Here is a 19289-nt window from a genome sequence, read left to right as displayed (position 1 = left end):
CACACACACACACACACACACACACGACAGCTCCTGCTATTTTAGCATGGAATGCACTGGAACGGCACAACATCTGGACATTCTTGGAAAATGAAATAGAATAAAACAGGAAATCTAGAAAACAGGGAAGGGGAAACTTTTTTTCAGTCTTAAGACCTCCCTTCCTTTCTGGGCAACATTCCAGGGACCACATGCCCGTGGTGGGTGGGGCCAGAGGCAAAAGTGGGTGGAGCAACAAAGGTGGGTTGCACCTTTTATAGTAGGCTAGTTCTACACACCGTGGCATGCTCCTTTATATTCTCCATTTATCCAGACTAGCAAGAGTTTCAGGGCACATTCCAGTAGGAGAGAACTCAATAAGGTACTAAGCAGGTTCTATCAGAGTGTGACCTTGGGGTGGAAAGATTACTAGCAGGAGAAACATGGTCAAGGTAGAGTACAGAAGGCCAGGGTTCTGATGTGTCTGGGAGGTTACCCACCTGTGCTGTATAAGAGGATCCGGCCACCAAATCAGCTGCTGCCATTGGAGAAATGGAAGCCCTCCCCTGAATGAGTGACTCGTGGAATAAGAAGAATAAACCCATTTGGCCCTCTGTTATTCATTGCATTTGCGTCATGATGAGTGAAAGTTGAACCAAATGGGCCCAGTACAGGGGCGCGGGTGGCGCTGTGGTCTGAACCACTGAGCCTCTTGGGCTTGCTGACCAGAAGGTCAGCAGTTTGAATCCCCATGACAGGGTGAGCTCCCATTGCTTGCTGATCAGAAGGTCAGCAGTTTGAATCCCCATGACAGGGTGAGCTCCCATTGCTTGCTTATCAGAAGGTCAGCAGTTTGAATCCCCATGACAGGGTGAGCTCCCATTGCTTGTCCCAGCTCGTGCCAACCTAGCAGTTCGAAAGCATGCCAGTGCAAGTAGATAAATAGGCACTGCTGCGGCGGGAAGGTAAATGGTGTTTCTGTGCACTCTGGTTTCCATCACGGTGTTCTGTTGTACCAGAAGCGGTTTAGTCATGCTGGGCATGACCCGGAAAGCTGTCTGTGGACAAACGCCTGCTCCCTCGGCCTGAAGTGTGATGAGCGCCGCAACCCCATAGTTGCCTTTGACTGGACTTAACCATCCAGGGGTCCTTTACCTTTACCTTTTTACCTAATTGCTAGATGCACCTTCAGAGCATCTCAGGTATGCATCTAAAAATGTAATGTGTGAAATGACCCATAGAACCTCCAGATCCCCTCTCAGAAGCAAATGCTCACTGCCATTGCCTACTTCACAGCTGTAAGACTGCAGGGTGCTTTTCCTCCTTCACCTCCTGTCCTTTTGTGGGACAAAGAAGGCTGATTAAAAAGGTATTTGAGGTAAGCAGGCGGTAGGACTTCAGTTTTTTGGAAATAAGCAGTCGGTTAGCCAAGGGCAGTTGGAGACCTTGCCTGCAAAGCAGAATAACCACTGGCACCAGGAAAGGCAAGCAGAGTGATCAGAGCTCAAGCAAACTGCAAAAGTGAGAAGGTCAAAGGAAAAGGAATGGGTGGGAAGGACTGTGAAGAAGGAGCTTTGTGATACTCATAGACCAGCACACTCTTTGCTAGTGTCAAACATGAGTTTTCTGCTCGGAAAGGCCTAATGTTGATTGAATGCATAATGCATGTTTATTCTCTGTGCATTTCTGACAGCACTTCGAATTACCACATCTCTGGACTTGCTGACCTTCATGCCACATTATAAAGCATATCTGATTAGCGAGAAGTTTTATTTGGAGTGTGTTAATTGAGTGGTTTTGTTGGCCAACCAAAGTGATTAGAAAGCTATTTTCTTATTTATTTGCATTAGTTAAAATTGATTTGACACATAATTGGTGGCGGTGTTTATACTGCTCCTTCTGCTAAATGTTCTTATGGATTGATCAATAGGTATGTGTTACTACAAAACCTTGGTGGTGATAATGGGGGAAGCAATAAAGGACTTGACAGTAAACAAATGAGATTCTGCTAATTCTGTCGAGTTCTTTATTTGTGTAGGCAAGTGTTGATCTCTTGGGATAATGACTACCTTAAAACAATGAACACGGGATCCTGACTGTGTATGCAAGACATAAGAACAGGGATGGGGATCCTTTCTCAGTTTGAGGTTTTTGAGATTCCTTCTGAGGGCCACATGCCAGTGGGAAGGGGTAAAGTAAAAAATGGGTAAAGTATTACCAGTGTACAGTAGGTTACTTTCTGCGCGCGCGCACACACACACACACCGTGTATCCACCATCCAGACAGGCAAGAGGCATCAGAATTCAAGGAGACATTCTGGCCAGGCAAAAACACTTTGGGGGGGGGGGAGAGGGTTTGGCTGGGATAGAGGATATTTGACCTAGGGAGAGTTCTAAGGTCCAGAGAGAGTGGTTTGGATGACCACATTCAGCCCCTGTGACTGAGGTTCCCCATCTGTGAAGATCCATTAATGAAAAATGTGTATTTGTTTGAGAGCCAGTTTCCTGTGTCATCCATTGACCCAGAGCTAAGTCTTATCCACAACTGTTAGCAATGCCTTCTTTTGGAAACCTAGCAAAGGTGTGTGAGAGAGAGACACCGAAAAGCATATCAGAAATTGAAGAACAGAGGAACAATGGAACCATGGATCTTAGGGGCTAGCCCAATACATTTTGCTGCCTGAGGCATCTCCCTAGGCAGCCCAATTGGGCTGCCGCTGAAGCAAACCTCATTCAGTACTGGCAACAAGACATCTGAGGATAAAAACAGGCTAGTTGTGGGGGTGCAAGACAGGGAGCAGGATACACACAGCACTGCCCTACAATGGAAAGATATAGCCAGAGGGCTTAGAAGAAACTGCTAAAGAGGCTGCCCCCAGCTTTTGACACTTGAAGTGGTTTTTCACGCTGCCTAATGATAGGACTGGGCCTGATAGATTCCATCAATCACCCATCCATTTTCAAATTGTCCACATCAGGATTCCTTACACAAACTGCCTTTTCTAATGAAAGCAAGTCCTGCTCTGGATCAGGAGATAAAGCCCTGTTCTATGAAGTCCAGCAGCATAGCGCTGCTGCAGTCAGTTTATTCCATTTATATCACATCTCTTTTTCCTAATGGTAGAACTCAAGGCAGAATACAGGAAGTTATTGACCAACAATAGTCCTGCTTAATTTCAGCACAGTTGCTGCTTCGTGTGTCTTCAGACCATGCCCCGAGACCATTTTAATCATGCAGCAGAAAAATGAGCAAAAACTCTCCCTCTAGAAACAATTATTCCATCCCTCCCTTGAATCCAGTGCTTATCTACAGGCCATGATGATTGTGCATTCTTTGTATACATTTTTTTAAACACACTCAGGTTCCTGCTGTTTCCTTCAAGAATGCTGAAAGGGGCTTTTGCTAGCAAACAGGCACCTTCTGTTTTGTCATCTGGTGACAACACAAGAAATCTGCAGGATACCTTTAGGGGACCACAAATGTCCAAATGAGGAAAACGATTAGGAACAAGAATTGCCCTTGTAAGCCTGGGAGCTACGAGTGTGTTCAGGAAAAGCAAAGCCATTTTTACAGGGGGTGCAGAATCAGATTATCTTCCACCCTCCTTGGAAACAGAGGTTAAATGAGCACAAGAATCTCTCTTAGTGGCTCATTGCATTAAAGATAACAAAATGTAAATAAAAGGAAATGTGAAGAAAGCAGAGTGCTGTGAAAGGACAGGTGTTTATTGTAATTTATGTGGTAGGGCATTTCCTCCGCACAGAAAATGGGGGCGGGGGGGATAAAGGGCAGGGCAGAACAAGATATTCCGCTGCCTGAGGCAGGCCACTCTGCTGTCCTGCATGCTGCCTCCATTTACTGGCTTCTTCCTTCTTGTGTTTCTCTCTTCCACCCAGGGCCATCTTACCCATAGGCACTAGTGGGGTGCGGGGCACCCAGGTGCCAGGCTCTCAGGGGTGTCACACTGAGAGTCCAGGGCCCAAGAGTTGAGTCCGGGAAAGAGCCTGCCCATCGGTTGGAGCACCGCGGCAGGCTCTTCTGCTGTGGGAGGCTCTGAGCCACGAGTTCGGGGGCAACTGAGCCAGCAAGACACTGAGGCGGCCAGCTGGCTCCACCCTCCTGTGCGCCTGGGACTGGGCAACCTGGGGGGGGCACCGGGTGGATCTTTGCACCCCGGCACCGCATATGCTTAAGACAGCCCTGCTCCCACACTCCATGCTACATAACCTTTTGTTATTGATGACAAAGAGAACTTATGGTTCTTTGGTAAAGGATGCTGGACAAGATGGGCATTTGCCTTGATCTTGCAGGGCTCTTTTTATGCTCTTGCTGCAACTCTGCCCAGTAATGTGTAAGTATACATCTACTTAGAAGTCTCGTTGAGTTGATGCTAAGGTAAATGGGTATAAGATGGGTATAGGATTGCATGATTTTATTGCATATCTTTCCCCTAAATACCTGGCTTTCTCGCCTCTTCCTCTGTTTTCTCCCTTGGGTCAAATAATAGATGGTGATTGCTTCTACCTCCAGTATTCTGCCAAACACTATGCACATCAATAGTGCTAGGCAATAAAAAGATTTTATCTATCCATCTATCTCCATTCATCTTTTTCCATGGTAGCTTTTTAGTCCTGGGAATCATAAGCAGGATTATTCTGTTTAATTCAATGAATATTATGTCACTTGTTTTCAAATTTGTTGTTTGCTGAGTTATTGAGATAGGTCAGGCTATGAGTCTAAATAAATTCACCCTTGTCATATTTATTAATGGGGAGTGGAGAAAGCTTTTTGTGGCGGGTACCTAGCAGGGTAATTGTTTTTACTCATTCCTCATCCTTGTCAGTCAGACAATGCTATCTCCTCCAGAGTTTGCAAGATGCTACCCAAAAGTGCTGCCTTTGAAATCCTCCACACGAAAATAAAATCCATGCTCTTTTTAAAATGTCTGTTTAATTCCTATCAAAGGGCTGTCTTATGGTTTTAGAGCACCAGATGGTGTCCATCAAAAAAGAAAGGACGAGGAGCATATTCAGATTATTTCACTATGTTGAAGGAGATGTAAAGTGAGAGATTCTGCAAAGCTTGGAATATCACACTTTGGGCCAGTCTAGCTACTGCCTTCCTTATGGTGCAGAAAAGAAAACATGTTTTTCGTGCTTCATTGATGTGGTTTGAGAAGCGTTTTTTAAAAAGCAAACAAACAAAAAACCTTCTCCCTGCAGTTTGATGATGCGGCTGTCACATGCTATGTTTTAAACTGTGCACAGATGGGGAACCTCAGGCTGAGGGGCCAAATATGGCTCTTCCGGCCTCTATCAGGCCCTCATGACTAGGCCATACCCCATTCTCCATTCCACAGGCCACACCCCTCACTGGTCCTTTGCTTGGCTGCAGTGTGCCATCATATTGTCTCTTGCTTGCCTGGATGAGGAAGTGAGTGTCTGGAAACCCCTGTCCTTGGCATAGCTTGAAAGCTGTAGAAAGGTAAACATCACATCCATTACTCTGCCTATCTCCCCCCCCCCCCCCTTGTCTGCCTCCTGCCTATAAGGAACTGTGGCCCTCATCAGAAAATACATCCCCCGGCATAAAGGAATGTGGTGTTAGCTGCGCAACAGGTTCCCCACCCAGTCTTAGAGAGGAATAGTCTGGTAATTGTGATGGCATTTGAAGGAGCTCCTTGCCCTGTGTCAAATATACTTGAATTTGACAAGAGTACAAATCAGCAGTTAAATGGCATCATTCCGCTGCCCCCAAAATATTTTCTGTTGAATTGAAAAGTGCCCCCCTTTTGGTGGTGGTTAGGAATTGCTTGCAACAAGTTTGCCTGATCAGTTCTATTGCCCAGCTGTGCTCTCTGGGATGGATGAAATGTTAGAGGTGGGGTAGTCCCTCTGGTGTGGGACACATCGTACTTCTTCTAGGGTAGTTTGTCCACCTTTGGTCCCAACCCTGCACTCAGCTCTCACCTGTAGCTCCTAGAAGCTGTTAGCATGTGACAGCAGCCACCCCCTGGGAATTGCTTCGGCTGGCTGGCTAAACCAGTTGAGGGTAGCCAGTGGGTCTCAAATTCACAGTGTATTAGGGGCTTCTCCTGCATGTGAAGACAGAAAAATCTGTATTCTGGTGGGTTGAGTGGATGAGACCAATAGTGGGTCCAACGGTCAGGAAGGCAGCTTCTGCATGTGCTGTAGAGGTAAGCGAGGGGCAATGGGGCCCGTCAACCTGGGAAAGTAGCCCATCTAGGAGAAGGAAAGTTCTGATCCTAAGCCTTTGCTGCCTTGCAGTGTATCTCCAGGAGAAGAAAAGGCTAAGGAGTAAACACTACACAAATCCAGAGTGGAGTCCCTAAGACAGATGGATGGCACCTTGTATGCCTCCTTCTCTCAATCCTGCAGTGAGGCTGAGAGGAGGGGTCTTGTGGTCTGGGCAGCCCAGGATCTCAATATGTACTGCCCACCCCAGGGAGGTCACTTTGGTGCTGCTAATGCAGCTATTTGACCACCCCTGGAGGTACACTCCATTGTCTCTCAAGACAAATGGATGCCAACAATATAGTTCTCTATCTTAACTGATGTCACTTTCCTTGAATGACATCATCATGTAACCAAGTCTATGTGTTGTGATGTCATCAACCTCTTCATTGCATGGTCCATGAATGTCTAGATTCACCCATGCAATAATCCAGGCAGTATTGTCCTCGCTCAAATGGCTTTTTGTTTGTTTGTTTTTACAAATACAGCTTAATCTGGAAGCTCCTTTGGATGCCTTTTTTTAGCTGTGAGTGAGGTAGTAATGCTTTAAGTAAATAAAACTGCCCAGGCCTGGCTTAGGGAGTTCAGTGGTGAATCTTCCTTCTTCTTTTTTTTTGCCTGCCAGAGAGTTGGAGGCTAGTGAACTAGCTCTTGCCTTGCTTGTTTAACTAATTAAAATTCTGAACTACACACCTGTAAAGAGCAGCAAGGAACCTGACAGAGAGATGCTACTGCTTGAGTTGCTAAGAAATGGGCTCAGCCTATAGCAGCTTCCAATGATAAAAAGTTTATACAGATTCATACTAGCAGTAAAAACAGGAACAATAAACTTGCAAGCCCTGGGGAATAAACTCATCCTCCTGGTGCCAAAAGTGACAACAAAGTGTCAAAGTGTGCCTGGGAAAAACACTCCTCCCTTGGGGTGCCACTACTGAAAAGGCTTTGTCTCTGAATCTCTCTTGGATATGGGCTTCTGATGCAGCTCCTTAGGAAAAGGACGATTTCATAGCCAGCAGATAGCTATCTCCCAACTTGTATAGGTAAAACCAACAACATGTTGCAACACATTCTAAAATGAATTGGAAATCCATGCAGGGTTGATGTTTTGAGTGTCTCTGCCAAAAATGTTGTTGGTGCAGCATAAAGAAAGCAGTACCGTATTTTTCCATCTATAAGACGTCCCCAATGTATATTTTTGGGGACTCAGATTTAAGAAAATGGGGGGGGGGGAGATATATCCGTGTATAAGACGCCCCCTAATTTTTTACATTATTTTTTAGTCTTATACACAGGAAAATATGGTAATTCTGGTCTATGGTATGAATGCGTGTGGCTCACAGACCACTGTTCTTTTGCCTAACCCCTCCCCACCATGCATATTTATCTTCCTTTGTGATACATTTATTACGGTACTTGCTGATGCCTGCAGCTTCCTTCTGTGCTTCCTTTCCTTCCACTGCCCCAATTCCATTTGCTACATAATGCCACTATTTAAGGCCAGGAAGGCTGTTTAATGAGGAGGTAATCTGGTGCCTTCAACAGGAAGCAACAAATGACCGCTCCCCGCTTAAAACGGGGGGCGCCCTTTGCGTGGACGCGCGCAGCCCCTAGATCTGGAGCGGCTCCAACAGCATAGGCTTGGTTTGCCTTCCCTCAGGTGGGATACCTGGAGGTCTCCGCCTACCTCAGTCAGTTGTCCAATCCCACCTGGGGGGAAGCGTTGCCAAGGAGACCAGGCCAGGTAGGGGAGGGATTACCTGCCCACACAATAGAGGGAGGATCTTACCTGGGAATCCTCACTTGGCTTCAGAGCTTCTCCCACCCTTCCCACCCTCAGTTAATGTCTTATTTGCAGGTTAACTTTTCTTCACAGGTATGCGGGCACTGCTACGTTAAGGTCGCTGTTAAAGGGCCGGAAAGGAATTTCCCTGCATTGGCAGGTTTCGCCTTTCCCGTAGCAAAACGTCACAACTTTGGCAGTATCAGGCCTTGGGCGGAATCCTTTAGTCCATCTTCCTCTTTGCGGTGGCAATACCAGGGTTCCCCGTTAAAGGGGTTTCTGAAGGGAGGCTTTGACCATACGACGAAAGGTCGTCATTGCTCTCCCCTGCGGCGGCGGTGTAACGGGGGCGGCTATCTCTGCTTGAACATATGTTCTCCAGAGCCGGCCCACCCCCCCCCCACTGGATAACCCTGATGCTCCCTAGGTCCCCAGCTGGGGACTGGGGAGGGAGAACGCCCAATGCCTGAGCCAAGGTCTACCCACATTTGAATTTAATAAAGTTGTGGCCAATTTAATCCCATAGCACGTTGTCTTGAGTCGTTATTCCACATGACGGGGGGACCGCGCGGGATCTGGGGACTCCGCCTGTCCACGCAATTACTCAGCCTTACCATTTACCCAGCCAGCAAACAGAGTGTCAAATAAAATAGCACTGCACTTTGCCCTAAATAACTTTTTTTAAAAAACCACCTGCCTAGATATTTATCATTCTGCTACTCAGCTGACCCTGTGTTGTTTTGAGAAAAGAGATATCTCATTCCGAGCATAACTTATTACAAACAATGTCAGCATCACATTTAGAGTGTTGCTGCGAAGGGAAAAGTGGCAGCTGGAAATGGCAATGTGACTTTCCATATTTATTTCTCCCTGTGACTTCCAGAGCAATTTTGCTCCATGGGTATATAAGTCACCGGATGATACTTCCCCATGTGCACACACTTTCTGGCACCTCTGCAAGCTCAGCTGTGGTGATCATGTGGGAGATCATGCTGGGCTCTCTTTGCCCTTTAGTTCAACTCTAGTAAAAGCAAAAAAACGCAAATTTAATATCTGCAGCTGGATTTTAGCTGACAGTTTTCATTGTTGCAAAAAAAAAAAAGAAGAAGAAGCAAATCCAGATTCCTACTTATTTTTCTGTCTCTGCACACTCAACGGGAGTAAAATATTTCTGTGTAGGTCAGCCAAAGGCAGTACTTGGATGGAGCGAACTCGGGGAGATATGCAGAGAATGCATGTATAATACAGCACTTTCTCGAGCACTTTCTCTTTTTTATGTTGTTTAAAGTAATTAAATCAAGAGAGCTTTCATCGGCAGTGCTGTAGGTGCCACTTTGTTTCGGTTGCTGAGATGTAAATGGGCTCCTTGAGTAGGTAGCCTGTGCGTCTATGTTTTGAATTGCAGTCAGGTAGGCAGCGTTTCTAGAATAATGACATCAGCACTCTGAAGTATGTGATCAATGTGACCTGCATTGCTGGAGGATCTAAGCCCCCTTGCTGAATGTGGAATGACGTGCTGATCCAGAGAGCAGCCCTGTTATGGAGGGAACCGGAACCACATTTTACAGACTGGGTATATCAATGCAGGGGACGTGGGTGGCGCTGTGGTCTAAACCACTGAGCCTAGGGCTTGCCAATCAAAAGGTTGACGGTTCAAATCTCCACTACGGGGCGAGCTCCCATTGCTCTGTCCCAGCTCCTGCCATCCTAGCATTTCGAAAGCACTCTAAAAAAGGTGCAAGTAGATTAATAGGTACCGCTCCAGCAGGAAGGTAAGTGGCGTTTCTGTGCACTGCTCTGGTGTCGGTGTTCCATTGCACCAGAAGCAGCTTAGTCATGCTGGCCACATGACCTGGAAAAAACTCTGCGAACAAACGCCAGCTCCCTTGGCCTGTAAAGTGAGATGAGCGTCGCAACCCCAGAGTCGTTCGCTGCTGGACTTAGCTGTCAGGGGTATCTTTTTATATCAATGCAGAGAGAGCAGTGCTTCTCCCCAGTTTGCTTTTGAGCTTCCTGATCTCATGGAACCCCAAATTCGTACTATTTATCTACAACATCACAATCCACATAGTGAATTAGCAAGACTGGCAGAGTTCTAGGAGTAACTGCAAAAGGGATGTCTGCCATCTAATCAATATACCTAACCACTGTTTGCCAGCTGCAGAGTGTGGTTGCTGGTTTTTGTGACAAGCAGTTGAAATTCCCAAAGGGCATCTCCTTATGTATTGTTCAGATCATGGGATGCAGAGCAGTACATCAGCATAATATTTTGTCATCATTTTGGCAGATAGTTGAAAGTGATGAAAAGTGGGTCTTAATTTAAGATACCCATGCATATGAAACAGATTAGTTGCACAGCTCTTCTTATATTGGTATCTGAAAATAAATGTATATTAAGGCTCCCTATTAAATCACATATAAGTTGGGATGGACAAATCTACCAGTTTTGTTTTCTCGTTTTTCCAGTCTTATATTCAGCCCTCCACATTTACATATGAGTATCTAATATCATATCTAATTCCTTTATTATCATATCTAATTTTTCCGTTATTATTTTTTTAAAAGGTCCTAATGAAAATTCACCTGCACTTTAGTGTTAATTACTCCCAGCAAACAGATTTTTCTTTGCGCTTTTGCTAATATACATATTTCCCAAAATATACAAAAGAAAGCGTCTCTCTAGAATGGCAGTGCTCCCAATTAAGTCTTACCCCCCCCATCCCTATTAATCTGCATCACTCCTACGTTTTGTAATCTGAGCTTGTACGCTCTGCGCTTTCTGTCCTAACACGCTCTGAGCTCTCCGTGTCTTTGGGGGAAGAGGGTTGAATGCTGTCCAGAGATTGTGAATCTGTTAACCCCTCTCTCTTCTAGTGTTTCTTCTGCTAGCTGTTTCCCATCCACTATTTCCCAGCTTCTGCCTTCTGAACTATGCCCCTCCGCAAACCACTGTTCTAACTCTATACTGTCCTCCTACTCCTGGGAAGATTCAGGATCAGGGGGCGGGCAGTGGCCCCCAACATTCCTCCTCAGTGCAGTCTCCCTCAGCACAGTCCATAACTAATTTATGCAGACTTGACCAAGAATGGAAACAGAATGACCCATATATCCCTAGCCTGGGCCTACGTTTATAGTTTTGATTTCGTTGACAGATATACACCTCAGAACTCCAGGTATAGGGTGGAATAATAATAATAATAACAATACACCCAAGTCACAGTATGCCTCAGCATTTTATCACTATTCTAATTAGCTGGATGTATTCATCATCATTTTATAAACTTTCATGTGAAGTACGGAACAATTCCAATTATTTTGTCCTGACAGAAATCGAGGTCTCTCGTGATTGCTCACTCTGTTATTAGTACTCATCAGGGCTAGAAGTCCTTTCCTTTCGTCGCAGGACAGAAGGGATATAAGACTATGAGATATATCGCCTGAAATGCTAGCCTTCACAGACTACATTTGGTTTGACCACCTTACTGCAGCTTTCTGATTTGTAGAAATAATAGCCTCTGTAATTTCAGGAGCAATACAAAACACGCTAGCAGTAGATGTTTTTCTCCATCACTCCTAGAGCCATGAGCTGTGGATGGTTAACTCAATCACCAAGGAATGAGGTTATCATAAATAGTAGCGGTGAGATTTTATGACTCTAAAATATTTCTAAAATGACTTTCACCCATTACATTCAGGAGTAAATGGAATACAGAATGGTGTGGCGTAAGAGCTTTCTTGACACTCACGCACCAAATGAGACAGATCCTTTTTCTCTGCTACTCAGTTGCAGATGCCCAATTCACACTTTCTAAAACAATACATGAACCGAAACACAGCCATCCTTCAAAATCTGCAATGCAGTTCTCCAGCCAAACCATCTGTGCGAAAAATACATATGCTGCGGTGGGAAATGCATAAAAATGCACATAAAAGTGGGTATAATTTACAAAAAAATAATAATGCAGTATACTTGGCAGAATTGCATCTAAACGTGTATATTAGGAAATCCACACTAATGAATAAATTAAAAACCGACAAAGTGTTGTGGCAATGTGCAGAACTAAACCAAAGATTAGAAAAAAGAGAGAAATTGACAGAAACTGAAATCTATGGAATTGCTAGCCCCTATTTGCAGAGGGCACACTCACCAAATCCAGCACCAAACATTCATCCAAGTTACATGATCACCAAGGGAAAATGTTAGAAGTTACAATCTATTAATTTTAAATATACATCATAGCAAAACAAGAACAACAACAAGAAGAAGCTCTTTTTAGAACGTTTTGGTTCCAGTTTTTCCACCAGTTGCATGACCATCTTAGGAAAATTTCTCCTACCTAGTTCATATTTCCAGGTCTTTCTGTTTCAGGAGTCATTTTGGACTTCAGCAGAGTGACTGAATACATGTTATAACAACCCCACATGTGATTGTGTACTAAGCAAGTGAGTTTAAGTCTGGTAAAGGTCAGACTTCTTGGTGTACTGGAAATGGATTTGGGGAGGAATGAAGAATAAGAGAGAAAAGAGCATACACAGGCATCAAATCTCGGCACAGATTTAAGCATGCTTATGCTACCTGAAGTCCATGGGTTTTGGTGTGCTTTATATTGGATTATGGCAAGAGTGTGTCCACAGCTGCCACAGCTGGAGACAATAATACTTCCAAATAACAGTTGCTGGAAAGCACAAGATGGAAGAGTGCTCTTGTGCTTGGCCTGTTTGCAGGTTTCTGACAGGCATCTGGTGGGCCACTGTGAGAACAGGTCACCATTGGTCTGATCCAGCAGTCTCTTCTTATGCTCTTACGTGTCTGTATACGTCGCAAAAGCACACATCATTATATCTTTGGGTATGTAATCTTAAACATCAGGCATTTTCAGCACCGCAGTCAGGAATCAAAAATAGTAGCTGCTCCTATGCACATTTTGTCAACAGTCTGAGGTAGAAAATGGCATCCTCTATGGAACCTTCTGACCAACCCAACCCACTTCATTTCACTTAATAGCTAGCCCAGCGCAGGTGGAGTGGAGCTAGCGAGGAGGAGAAATGACTGAGCTGTCATTTCATTTGTCTATCATGAGAAATCCAGGAAAAATCAACAAATGTAAACACTTCGTTCAGGCCAATATACTGTCCAAAATGGTACTACTTCCTGCAGTTGCATTGCTAATCAGCCCTATAGATGACATTCATTTTCTATTTCGTTTTGTCTTCTTGGCATTGACTAGGTTCCAAGGTGATGTACCCCCCCCCAAAAAAAAACCAACTTGTACAATAGAAACCTTTCATTGCCATAGCTGTCAACTTTTCCCTTTTTTAAAGGGAAATTCCCTTATTCCGAATAATATTCCTCGCAAGAAAAGGGAAAAGTTGACAGCTATGTTCATTGCATATTAGCTTTTCTGTCCCTCCCAAGATATCTTAGCAGTGTCTTTCAGAGCGACGCTCCCAGGAATGCAACATTCCTATTTTCACATTGCAGCAGCAATTCAATGACTAGAAGCACGACACACTTACATACCTGGTGTATGCAGTTCCTTTATTGTTGTGCCCAGTATCATGTCATCTCACTACAAAGGCTGAAAGTGAGAAGCTTGAGTGAGAGACTCTTTTCAGCAGAGGTTGAGCTGACAACAGATTTCACAACTTTTTTTCATTTCTGCCATGAAGGGTTTTCTCTAGACTGACTACCTGGAGATACCTACATAATGCATAAGTGCTGAACTTTCTAGAGCCAGTGTCTGCATGCATTGAGAAAACTTTTGTGCAAGCAACTGAGAAAAGGGAAAAACAGCTTTTGTCAGAGTCAGGCTGGAGGAAATTGTACACATATGCAGAAGGGTTTTCATTTATTTATTTGGAAACTCAGTGAATATCCGAGGCACTCTGAATTTTCTATAGATAGCCATGGGGTAGAGTAGCAGACATATTCATGGAAATAAAGAAACAAAAGCTATACATCCTTATGTGGCGTATTTTATAGGAATGGCTGTTGAATCTGATTAACTTGGCATGAAAGGAAATGAGGACAGCTGTAGTAAATCCAGGGTTACTGTGCTAAAACATTTCAGATAGGACAGGGTATGATCATATTTGCTTAATTGTTTTTTAACAATGCATGTACAATGAAATTAATAAATCAAATGGAAACCTACCTTCTTCAAAATATTTATTTTCTCTTTTTTACATTTCCCTGTAAAGTAGTTTATAAAATAGGTTGGTTGATACCTAACAGTCATATTCTTAGTAGAGCCACTGAAATCAATGGGTAAGTCCATTCATTTCAATGGATCCACTCTGAGTATGACTAATATTGGACTTCATCTGCTGTTTTAACTGTTGCAGGTAGGTGATGCTATTGGTGAGAGTGTAGCAGCGGACGTTGGGAATAAATCTTGTAGAACTACAACTTGTAAATCTTAAAAACTGACTATTTGTAACAAAAACATGTTCAAATGAAATGCCTGGTGTCCTAATAATAATAATAATAATAATAATAATAATAATAAATTTTATTTACACCCTGCCCTCCCTAGCCAAGATCAGGCGCAGGGTGGCTAACATCAGGTATAAAAACAATTAAAATACAACTTAAAAACAGGATTAAAATACAACTTAAAATGCAGCCTCATTTCAGTGGAAGCCCAGATCAAAAACTGTTTGGGGGGAGAAAACATCAAATCTTCACCAAGGCCAACTATCCAGACTGGTCCTACGTGGGCCAGAAAAAAGCCAGGGAAGTCCCCAAATAGGGGTTCCATCACAGAAGGAAAAGGAAATAGGGGGAGGGGATCAGGCTGATTCAAGCCAAAGGCCAGGTGGAACAACTTTGTCTTACAGGCCCTGCGGAAAGAAATCAGATCCCGCAGGGCCCTGGTCTCATGAGACAGAGCGTTCCACCAGGCTGGAGCCAGTGTTGAAAAGGCCCTGGCCCTGGTTGAGGCTAATCTGACTTCCTTAGGGCCCAGGACCTCTAGTGTTGCTATTTATGGACCTTAAGGTCCTCCGTGGGACATACCAGGAGAGGCGGTCCCGTAGGTATGAGGGTCCTAGGCCGCAAAGGGCTTTAAAGGTCAAAACCAGCACCTTAAACCTGACCCTGTACTCCACCGGGAGCCAGTGCAGCTGGAAAAGCACTGGATGAATGTGGTCCCACGGCGAGGACCCTGCAAGGAGCCTCGCCGTGGCATTCTTTACCCGCTGGAGTTTCTGGGACAACTTCAAGGGCAGCTCCGCGTAGAGCGAATCACAGTAATCAAGCCTGGAGTTGACCATCACATGGATCACTGTGGCCAGATCAGGGTGGGAAAGGGATGCAGGAATACCTAAACTGGTGTCCTCAAGTCATTTCTGGATTTGAACTCCTATCATCCCTGGCCATTGGCCATGATTGCTGGAGCAGCTGGAATCTGGAGTTCAACAAGAACTGGGAGGCATCACATTGGTTATGCCTGTCCCAATGGCTTCAGAGAATATGAAGCTCCTTTATACTGACCATTAGTCCACTAAGCAAAAAAAAAAAAAAAAGTCTGCTCCAGTTTGCAGCAACTTTCTAGGATCTCATGCAAAGGTCTTTCCAGCTTTGCTACCCGATATCAATGTATTCATTGAAAATGCTGCAGACTGAACATGGGTCTTTTCACTTGCAAAGCACATCGTTCGTGACTGTGTTACACCCCTTCTGGGCTCTTCATGTGAGCAACATGCACATGCTTTCAAATATGACAAAATAGCTCATAAAATCATTTGTTTTAAAATGAATCAACTCTTAACTGTCCGCTTCTCATTTCCTGATATGCCAGAAAACTGGCAATCATGAGCAATCAATCAGTCTTTTTCATCAAAGGTAATGGCGGGGGTGGGAAGAAGATTTAATTTCAGTCTCATGAGCTTCCTAATGGTACTCCTGAGTAGATACGAAAGTCCAGACTGCTGTCATACTCATTTCTCCGTGTCACAGCTTAATAGTCACTTTGCTGTACGGTGGTAACTCAGGTTACAAACTTAATTCGTTCTTCAGGTCCGTTCTTAACCCGAAACCATTCTTAACCTGAGGTGCGCTTTCGCTAATGGGGCCTCCCACTGCCGCCGTGCCGCCACCACGCAATTTCTGTTCTCATCCTGGGGCAAAGTTCTCAACCCAAGGTACTACTTCCAGGTTAGCAGAGTTTGTAACCTGAAGTGTTTGTAACATGAAGCTTTTGTAACCCGAGGTACCACTGTAGTGTCCTTAAATAAATAAATAACAGCTCCTAAGTATACATGACATATCTCCTTTAGCATGCATAGAATCATAGAATCATAGAGTTGGAAGAGACCACAAGGGCCATCGAGTCCAACCCCCTGCCAAGCAGGAAACACCATCAGAGCACTCCTGACATATGGTTGTCAAGCCTCTGCTTAAAGACCTCCAAAGAAGGAGACTCCACCCCACTCCTTGGCAGAAAATTCCACTGTCAAACAGCTCTTACTGTCAGGAAGTTCTTCCTAATGTTTAGGTGGAATCTTCTTTCTTGTAGTTTGGATCCATTGCTCCGTGTCCGCTTCTCTGGAGCAGCAGAAAACAACCTTTCTCCCTCCTCTATGTGACATCCTTTTATATATTTGAACATGGCTATCATATCACCCCTTAACCTCCTCTTCTCCAGGCTAAACATGCCCAGCTCCCTTAGCCGTTCCTCATAAGGCATCGTTTCCAGGCCTTTGACCATTTTGGTTGCCCTCCTCTGGACACGTTCCAGTTTGTCAGTGTACTTCTTGAACTGTGGTGCCCAGAACTGGACACAGTACTCCAGGTGAGGTCTGACCAGAGCAGAATACAGTGGCACTATTACTTCCCTTGATCTAGATGCTATACTCCTATTGATAGCATGCCAGCTTTTAGCTTTGCGTATTTATCTAGACAGTCATATAAAACTGCATTTCAGTCTTTCAGCTGGGCACAGATGTTTGAAAATTGTTCAGAAGAACGGTAAATGTTGGGAAGAGGTCTACATTTCTTTTCTTATTCATTGCCACAAGTTCTCTTTATTATGACAGATTTCAAACATATCCAGGGGCCAGGTCACATGACCAAGAGTCAAGGCACATGACATATTGAAATTGTTGTGTTGCTAAGTAAGGGTAGATTAATGGATCTGTCTATATCAGGTCCATGTAAGTTTTGCATGTGTTCATACATCTGTATTACCCAGTTTCCATGTTAGTCTGTGGGGTGTGGGTGTGTGGGTGTGAGGGGGGGCGGAGAGAGAGACTGCTTTGTAAACCACTTTGAGGTTTGTTTGTTTTATAATCAAGCAGTTACAAATTTTATGAAATAAAATCAATTATATGTGTGTTTATTATCATACCATTTTGTGCCAAAATATATTCAAAAATACGTATTTAAATACAAATAGGCCTTTAAATATGTATTTTTAAAAAAACTTTGGACATATTTTGACACAGCAATCACAGTCAGAGGCACATTGCCTTTAGCAGTGGATATAGAACACAGTCATCATGTCCAGCATCCCTCAGTGACCAGCTATGGAAAACCCACAAGCAGAAGAAGAGGGCAACATCCCTCTCCCCCTGTTGTCCTCCAGGAACTGGTATGGAGGTTGCATTTAGCCACCATGACTAGCAGCCATTGATAGTCTTCTCCTCCAATAATTCATCTAAGCCTTCCATGTCGGTGGCCATCACTGCCACCTGCGCGAGCAAGTTTCAAAGTTTAACTATGTGCTGCATGAATAAGTACTTCCTTCTTTCTGTTCTGAATCTTCTAACATTCAGTTTCAAGAGTTCATGGATTTTTTTAAAAAAAAGTTTGATATTTTATTGTGTTTTTAATATTCTGTTGGGAGCCACCCAGAGCGGCTGGGGCAACCCAGTCAGATGGGCAACATTTAAAATAATAATAATAATAATAATAATAATAATAATAATAATATCTTCACAAGTTCTAGGTGTTATGAGAGAAACTTTTCTCTGTCCACTTTCTCTATGCCATGCAGACTTTTATAGACTTCTGTCATGTTGCCTCTTACTTCCCTTTTCTCTAATCTAAAAAATCCCAAATTCTTCAACCTTTCCTCACAGGGGAGCTTCCTCTCCTCTTGGCCTAGATCTATGCCCTTTCTCTCTCATCAGTGTATAAAGAAGATTCATTCAAAGCAAACTAAGCTGCCCTTGTGGCTCTTCTTTAGATGTTCTCTCGCCTCATACATCTGATTCCATCTGTCTTTTTAATTATTACACTGAGGGAAACCGTGAACAGGTTTTTTAATGTTCATGCTTTGTTGCATAAATTGTACATCCCGCATACTAGTAAATAACATCTTGCATTATTGTCTGATAAATAAAACATTTTTAAGCTATATGATTTTGGCCCCTAGAGAAGAGTAACAAGCTGCTTTAATATTTACTATCTTCTTTTCAGGCCTTCTTCAGAATTAGATTTGGAAGAATTTATGAACGTAAACACTGTGAAAACCACGCACCATGTCCATTGTGCTAACTTGGTAGCTATCTGTCTCTTTATCTCTCCATAGTCCATCAAGTTTATTTAGGGCGACGTGTAAGAAGGTCTTGTCTTTGTTGCATACAAAGTGCAGTTTTAATATTATGACAAGCAATAATTTCTCTTGGAAAGAAATTGAATCATCTTCATATTTGACATTAAGCAACATAGTGTTTGTTACAAGCCAAGCAATGCATGAGATTCCAGGGGTCTTGGCCTTGTCTCTTTGTGGAAATGAAGGAGCAGCAGAGACTTAAAGTTTATTCACATATATACAACCTAAGTGTAGGTGGAGGGAGTGCAGAAGTTACAGCATTGCCATCTCTAGAGGGTTTCTCCCTGCTTCTCTCATGGCTTCACAGCCAGCTTGAATCTAGAGCATCCAGACATGTTCTCCAGTCTTTGGGTTGCCAGCTCTTCAGCCAGCAGCCAATATGGTTGTGGCCTTTCTTCTCTGCCTTTCCAGCAAACCCTTGCTCCAAGCAACTCCTCCCATCCACCTGCTATCCCACCTGACAGGCATATTTTTCCTCTCAGCACATCCTGCCCCCTTCCTGTCACCTCAGCAACCCCTATTTTGCCCAGACGCAAAACACTTTCTTTGACGTGTATTTGCCTGACTTTTCTTTCATAATGGCCTACATTCAACCAGCCCACCCGGGAGAACTGCTGCAGACTGCAATTTCCCTTCAGTATATAAAATATTAACTAGATTCTGACATTCATTAATTTCTTGGGTTATGGGGGGGCCTCCCCCCCAAAAATCTGTCT

The 19289-nt window shown here is 43.9% G+C and overlaps 1 protein-coding gene across 5 annotated transcripts in view; it reads left to right on the top strand.

Annotated features, from left to right (window-relative positions):
* The window catches only part of LRFN2 (leucine rich repeat and fibronectin type III domain containing 2), a 279324-nt gene that overhangs the window by 140640 nt on the left and 119395 nt on the right, over positions 1–19289 (top strand). For 2 of the 5 annotated variants that reach the window (XM_081000160.1, XM_081000159.1), the window contains exon 2: positions 18438–18519. The exons of the other annotated variants lie outside the window; for them this stretch is intronic. The gene's annotated coding sequence lies outside the window, so the exon portion shown is untranslated. The remainder of the gene's footprint in view (positions 1–18437; positions 18520–19289) is intronic. 5 annotated transcript variants of the gene reach the window in all.

The sequence above is a fragment of the Podarcis pityusensis genome (genome assembly GCF_964106645.2).
Source record: "Podarcis pityusensis genome assembly, chromosome: 3".
Taxonomy (NCBI): domain Eukaryota; kingdom Metazoa; phylum Chordata; class Lepidosauria; order Squamata; family Lacertidae; genus Podarcis; species Podarcis pityusensis.
The sequence above is the reverse complement of the archived record's forward strand: the minus strand, read 5'-3'. Positions and strand labels throughout refer to the sequence as shown.